The sequence below is a fragment of the Phacochoerus africanus genome, chromosome 5, assembly GCF_016906955.1.
Source record: "Phacochoerus africanus isolate WHEZ1 chromosome 5, ROS_Pafr_v1, whole genome shotgun sequence".
Lineage (NCBI taxonomy): Eukaryota > Metazoa > Chordata > Mammalia > Artiodactyla > Suidae > Phacochoerus > Phacochoerus africanus.
The window spans coordinates 50,764,374-50,771,534 of NC_062548.1; the positions used below are offsets into that span (position 1 = coordinate 50,764,374).

Below are 7,161 nucleotides of genomic sequence, written 5' to 3' on the forward strand. Positions count from 1 at the left end.
GCCAGTTTTCCCAAGAGGGCTTTGTAAGCCTTGGCTCCACAACGTCAACCTTGGTTCCTTCTGGTCATATTTGATTCTATGCATCATTCTGAAATAGGACACTCCACTCAAAGCCTGGGTTATTTAACCATTGTTTCCAATGATGTCCCCTTAAAAGGAGAACAGATTTTATTGAACTTAAATAATTATATTGCCGTGGAAACAAGAATGTTCATTAGCAGTTTCTGAATTCTGGAGAGCTCAGATAAGGAGAAAAGTGTTTATTTTGTTAACAAGTATAAGCTGCTAAACTGTTACGAGTTATAGATAGCTGAATGAAAAGGATTCCTTGTGTCTGGAAAAGAGAACCTCAGAGAACTAGCAAACAATAACCATAATCATCCTTTACCAGTTTGTTCAGTCCCATGTAATCTAACTCCTGTTCTACTAGATCCTGCCTTAGCAGTTTCATGAACCCATCAGCTTTTAAGTGTCTGATAAGAGTATATTTGAGGAGTTCCCTGTGGTGCAGCAGGTTAAGGATCCACTGTTGTCGCTGCTGTGGCTGGGTTCAATCCCTGACCCAGGAACTTTTGCATGTCTTGGGCACAGCCAAAAAACAACAACAACCAAAAAAAAAAAAAAAGAATTGGCAATAAATTTTGGTTGTTTCTGTGACACCACACACAGCAAAAATAATCAGAAGTATGACTGATAGGAGTTTCATTGTGGCTCAGCTGGTTAAGAACCTGGCTAGTATGCATGAGGATGCAGGTGTAACCCCTGGCCCCCTCACTCAGTGGTTTAAAGGAGCCATCATTGCCACAAGCTGTGGCAGGTTGAAGCTGCGGCTTGGATCCAGCATTGCTGTGGCTGTGGTGTAGGCTAGCAGCTGCAGCTCCGATTCAACCTCTAGACTGGGAACCTCCATATGCCATAGGTGCAGCCCTAAAAAGACAAAAAAAAAAGTGTGACTGACAGCATTATACCAGGACATATGGTAGATAGCAGGGTATTAATAAATTTCTGTGTACTTTATACAATTTTGAAATATTTTTATATTAATAACTGCACACATACAAATATATAACCTAGGAAAGCTTAAAGCATCTCTTATTTGATAATGCCTTTTCATGCAATTTAACATATCAAACAAACATGATTAGTTTAATCTCTCTTTTTACAAGGTAAAAGAACAAGCCTGTAAAATTTTCCAGAAACCCTCTGGGAAATCCCAGAGTTAGTTCGCGGTCAAAAAAACTTAATTTAGAATTTTACTTGGGAAGACAGAATTGTCAAAAATGTTAAAAAAAAATCTTAGCTCTTTTAAAAGTGGAGTTCCCGTGGTGGCGCAGTGGTTAACGAATCCGACTAGGAACCATGAGGTTGCGGGTTCGGTCCCTGCCCTTGCTCAGTGGGTTAACGATCCGGCGTTGCCGTGAGCTGTGGTGTAGGTTGCAGACGCGGCTCGGATCCCGCGTTGCTGTGGCTCTGGCGTAGGCCTGTGGCTACAGCTCGGATTGGACCCCTAGCCTGGGAACCTCCATATGCCCCGGGAGCGGCCCAAGAAATAGCAACAACAACAACAACAAAGACAAAAGACAAAAAGACAAAAAAAAAGTGAGAAGTCTTGGTTCTCTTAAAATAATCAAGGACATGATAAAGGGCATTAAGCATGGGAAATTATTCTAATAAGACACAAGATCTTCATGTGCTAGGCAGATTATTCGAAAGGTTAGGAAAAGATCTCTTGTGCTTGCTTTGGCAGCATATACTAAAATTGGAACAAAACAGAGAAGATTAGCATGGCCCCTGCACAAGGATAACACAAATTTGTGAAGCGTTCCATATTTTAAAAAAAAAGAAAAGAAAAAAAGATCCCTTATAATCTCTTATTAAAGCAGACCAATAATTCGGGAGTTCCCATTGTGGCTCAGTGGTAACGAGTATCCATGAGGACGTGGGTTCAATCCCTGGCCTCTCTCAGTGGGTTAAGGATCCTGTGTTACTGTGGCTGTGGTGTAGGCTGGCAGCTGCAGTTCTGATTCAACCCTTAGCCTGGGAACATCCACGTGCTACACATGTGCCCCCCGGCCCCAAAAAAGGCAGAACAGTAATTCAAGACAACGTCATTCTTACAGAAGACCAAATCTAGTCTTGCAGCAGTGTACTTCTTTTTTCTTTTTCTTTTTTTTGGCTTTTTAGAGCTGCACCTGCAGCACGTGGAGGTTCCCAGGCTAGGGGGTTGAATCAGAGCTACAGCTGCAGGCCTATGCCACAGCCACAGCAACATCAGATCTGAGATATGTCTGCAACCTACACCACAGCTCATGGTAATGCCGGATCCTTAACCCACTGAGCAAGGCCAGGGATGGCACCCGCAACCTCATGGTTCCTAGTTGGATTCATTTCCACTGCGCCACAACAAGAACTCCTCCAGTGTACTTCTGATACTCATTTTTTAACCTTATAAATTCGTTCAAATCTTATTCATCTTGATTACATGAGATAAGATCTCTTTCTTGCAAACCCCTTACACCTTTCTTATATTCATCCAGAGGGTGAAGCAGCATGACTGGTTTTTCACTGTGGAAAAACCAGTCATGCTGCTTTAGAATAAAATTACTCTTATCAAAAACACACCCTTCATACCACATACCTTCCCTTATCAAAAACCACATCCTACTTTCCTTGCATACTTTTCATACATAATTGTTTCCCTTCATTCTTATTATCCCTAGTAGTTTTAATTGCATGTACTGGTTATAATTTTTAACCATTTGCAGTCTTTCTTTTATAGGGAAAACTAGGAACCAGACAATAGTGATCTGTCTCTCACATGCTAGCATTCTATATGAACGGACGAGCAAATTTTATGACTCTAGATCATCTCATAATCTTCAGAAACAAATGTTTCTTTGTTTTTCATGTTTATTCATAGACCCAAATATATTTAGCTTCTCTATACTATATGAAAACAAGATGCCAAAAATATATGGGTCTGTTCAGCTAATGATCTATTCAGCTAACGTAGTTGAACAGGTCTGATATATGCCACCCCAAAATGTGCCACTTTGGCATAAGGATTCTTTTGAGTGAATGAGAAGAAGGCAAGTGAGAAAGCAGACACAGGAATAGCTCTCTTTGGAGTTCCCGTTGTGGCACAATGGAAATGAATCCGACTAGTAACCATGAAGTTGCGGGTTTAATCCCTGGCCTCGCTCAGTGGATTAAGGATCCAGCGTTGCCATGAGCTGTGGTCGCAGATGAAGCTCAGATCCTGCGTTGCTGTGGCTGTGGTGTAGGCCAGCAGCTGTAGCTCCGATTAGACCCCTAGCCTGGGAAGGGAACCTCTATATGCTGCGAGAGTGGCCCTAAGAAGCAAAAAAAAAAAAAAAAAAAAAAAAGGAAGAGCTCTCTACCCTAATGCTTTCTGCCAAAAAGCATGACATAAATTTCAATTTGTAAAGGTATTCTTTCTCCCATAATAGGAAAACTGCAGACTGCATAACAACCCTCACTAAACAATCCTTATTTACCATACAATTCCTAGTCACTTTCCCACAATTTGTAGCCCCTAGGAATCCCAACCCTCTTTTCTTTGTCTAGTCATGTCTCCACAATTGATCACTCTTTATTAAAATGGTGTATAAGCACCACTGTCTAATAGCTTTGGGGGTTTTTCACTTCTTTTCTGTGAAGCCCCATACATATAAAATAAAAATTGTATGCCTTTTCTCCTGCTAATCTATCTGTTGTTAGTTTAATTTGCAGGACCTGCGTACAGAACCTAAGAGGGTAAGAAAAAAAGTTTTTCTTCCCCTGCTCAGCAAAGTACTAATTCTAAGGGACCATTTTAATCAAAATTAGGGGAGAGAAGTTCCCATAGTAGCACAGCAGAAAAGAATCCGATTAGGAACCATGAGGTTGCGGTTTCGATCCCTGGCCTTGCTCAGTGGGTTAAGGATCTGGTGTTGCTGTGAGCTGTGGTGTAGGTCACAGGTGCAGCTCAGATCCTGCATGGCTGTGGCTGAGGTGTTTAGGTCGGCAGCTGTAGCTTCGATTTGACCCCTAGCCTGGGAACTTCCATATGCCGTGGGTGTGGCCCTAAAAAGCAAAAAACAAACAAACAAACAAAAAAAACAGTGGCAAGAGCTCTGCCTTTACCATTCTACTTACTGAGAGACAAACTCAAGTTGCCCACAGTAGGGCCTGCTTAATACAACAGTGTCTCCTCAAGTAATGAATGGAGGGAAAGCAGACACTGAGGGTACTTGAGGCCTCTGTCAAAACTCAAGTCCAGTTGGCCCAGTCTTTACCAAGAGGCCCATGTTTATGTTTCAGTTTAGTGCTTTATGCACATTAAATTTGGCTGTTTCCAGGGCCATATCTCTTTTCACCAGCCAGCCTAAAGCTGAGCTGACATTTCTATAGTCATCAACAACAGAGCTGTCTACACTCACTGGGGACCAGCTACAAGTAGACATGCTATTCCTGAACCAGACTTGAGTCCCCTTCCCTCCCTGTGCACAGTACAGCCAATTTACCAACCCCAGGTTGTGGTAAAGCAAAGTGCAGAGATTATTGTAGGACGTCATACAAGGGATCCAGGGATTGCTAATGCTCAAAACACCTAGTCTCCTCAGTGGGTCTCAGGAAAGCATTTTTACAGACCAGATGAGGGAGGGAGGTCATAGGATATGTGATCAGCTTGTGCTCAGTTCTCTGAATGTTTGATGGTGACATAACAGGGTGATGTCACTGAGGTTAACATTATCAATCCTCAGGTTCCTTAGATCTGGGGGCTAAACGCTCATGGTCATCAAGTAGCTAACTTCTTCCATTTTGTGGGGTTATAGCATCTGGAAAACAACTCAGAAAATGTGCATCAGATATTATTATCTAGGTGCTTCAGAGAGGAGCTCCAGCAAGAGGACATGGGGAAGGGTCTGTCCCTGGAAGGCCCCATGGGGTCCTGCTCAGTTATGTTGGGGACAAGGCTCGGATCATCAGTATCAGAAAATGAGGCACATGAACACGGGGAGATCTCGACAAGACTCTTTACTTCTGCAGAAGGGCGCTGGTACTCAAAAAGCGCACGCAAAGAAGAAAAGACCCTCTCTATTTATCCCTAATGCAGATGATGTACCTGTTCCCTTCCCATTGGTCAGGTCAGGGCGCACATTCCTCTCAGTTGGCTAATTTGAAACAAATTGTTAGTGGGAGAAGAGGGAAGTGGGGGGTGGGGTCCACAAGAAGGCGTTTCTTGAAACCAGAGCAAAATGGAGTAACCGAGATTTCCTTTGATAGAAAAGACGTTATGTTACTTTCCACAATTCCCCCCTTTCATTTTTTATCAAATATTCTTTTCTTCAAACTCTTTGAGCATGGTTTGGCTCTCATGTTCTATTGTGCCCATCAGGAGTATATTGGCTTGAAGGGCAGGGCATCCCAGTTGCTTTGTTAGGGAAGTTTCTATTAATCTTTGAGTAAGTCTCCTGGCACAAGGAATTATACAACATGCAACTGAGACACGGACACTAACTACAGCAATTAGAGGGGCAAAGGTTGATGCTATTAGTCCCTTCCAGTTTTTTTTAAGCCAGTGTTCTAAAAGGTCTGTGAAGTGGTCATTAATATCAGAATTCTTTGAAAGCTCATCTGCTAAAGTCATTAATCCACGTAGGGCCTTGGTGATGGTGCTGTCCAAGGCGGTGTTGTTGGGAATGAATGTACAGCACTGGATACCAGTCATTACACAGACTCCACCCTTTTCTGCCAGCATCATATCTAAAGAAAGTCTATTTTCCCATGCCATTTGACTATTTGGCCCTAGCTGTTCAGCTGTTTCTTTTTTTTTTTTTTTTGCTATTTCTTGGGCCTCTCCCGCGGCATATGGAGGTTCCCAGGCTAGGGGTTGAATCGGAGCTGTAGCCACCGGCCTACGCCAGAGCCACAGCAACACCAGATCCGAGCCGTGTCTGCAACCTACACCACAGCTCACGGCAACGCCAGATCGTTAACCCACTGAGCAAGGGCAGGGACCGAACCCGCAACCTCATGGTTCCTAGTCGGATTCGTTAACCACTGCGCCACGACGGGAACTCCTCAGCTGTTTCTTTAATGGCATCTCTAGTGTAATTAATGCATCTTTGTTGATTGTAATAGATGTAGTTTATCCCATCAACATTTTTATGGTTGACCACCAAAAGAGAGTAGATTCAAACCCAGCAGCTACCTAATTTCTTGCCTTAAATTTTTTGAAACATCTATTGAGTCAATATAGACCTGGGGGTCGAAGGACCTCCCCTACCCCCACCAGGTGGCGGGGGGTGATGTGTCATTTCCTCAGGATTTGCTGAGTTTGAGATTGGGGCCTAAATGCCAGGGTGAAAGGATGGCCAATTGCACCAAAGTACAGGTGTCACTTTGATTTTTCAGAAGGATCCCCATTGGTGGACTCCCACAAGACCACCAGACATCTGTCTGGGGCACTTGGAACTGGGATTTATTGTGGGGGTGATGTAGGACTGGCTTCCACTGCCCCTGGTCAGGTTGCCTAAGAAAGTTGCCTTTGCCTCTTGTCGTTTTAGACATGAGGAGAAGTTGACGTTTTCATTTGGCTGCTGAACAGTTCTTAGGGGCTGACCTGCTGAACTTTTGACCTCAGGGAAGAGCAGTGACAAAGTCTGACTGGACTCTTTATTTCAAGCCGTTTTGTCCTGGAAGAGGGCCACACACATTCAAGACCCTGTGGGTCTAATGACCATCTCAGAGGAAGGGGAACCACTTGGGCCTCCCATCTCCCTGTGGCACAAGCATAACAGCTGCTTTTGTGTAGTGTGTCCACAGAATATCTTATCCCTTTCAACAAGGCATTTGTGTCCCCATATCCTGTTTTTATACTCACAGTCAGCCTTCCTCCAGAGGTGAGTTTTCTGTTTCCTTCAGTTAATAGGGCAGTGGCAGCTACTGACTGTATGTACTCAGCCATCCTCTGATGACAGGGTCCAGGAGGCAGGAAAGGAAGGCCAGCAGCTGGTGGCTTCCCCCATGTTTCTGTGTGAAGACACCTAGAGCCATTACCCAGCCCATGCTTACAAATAAATGAAAAGGTTTTTCAAAAGAATGGTAGAGCCAGAAGAGGGGCACCTGTCAGCTCCTCTCTTAAATCCCTAAATT

The 7,161-nt window shown here is 43.7% G+C and overlaps 1 pseudogene; it reads left to right on the forward strand.

Moving 5' to 3' along the window:
• Window positions 1-1,733: 1,733 nt before the first annotated feature.
• Window positions 1,734-1,834, forward strand: LOC125128588 (uncharacterized; annotated as a pseudogene).
• Window positions 1,835-7,161: the final 5,327 nt, after the last annotated feature.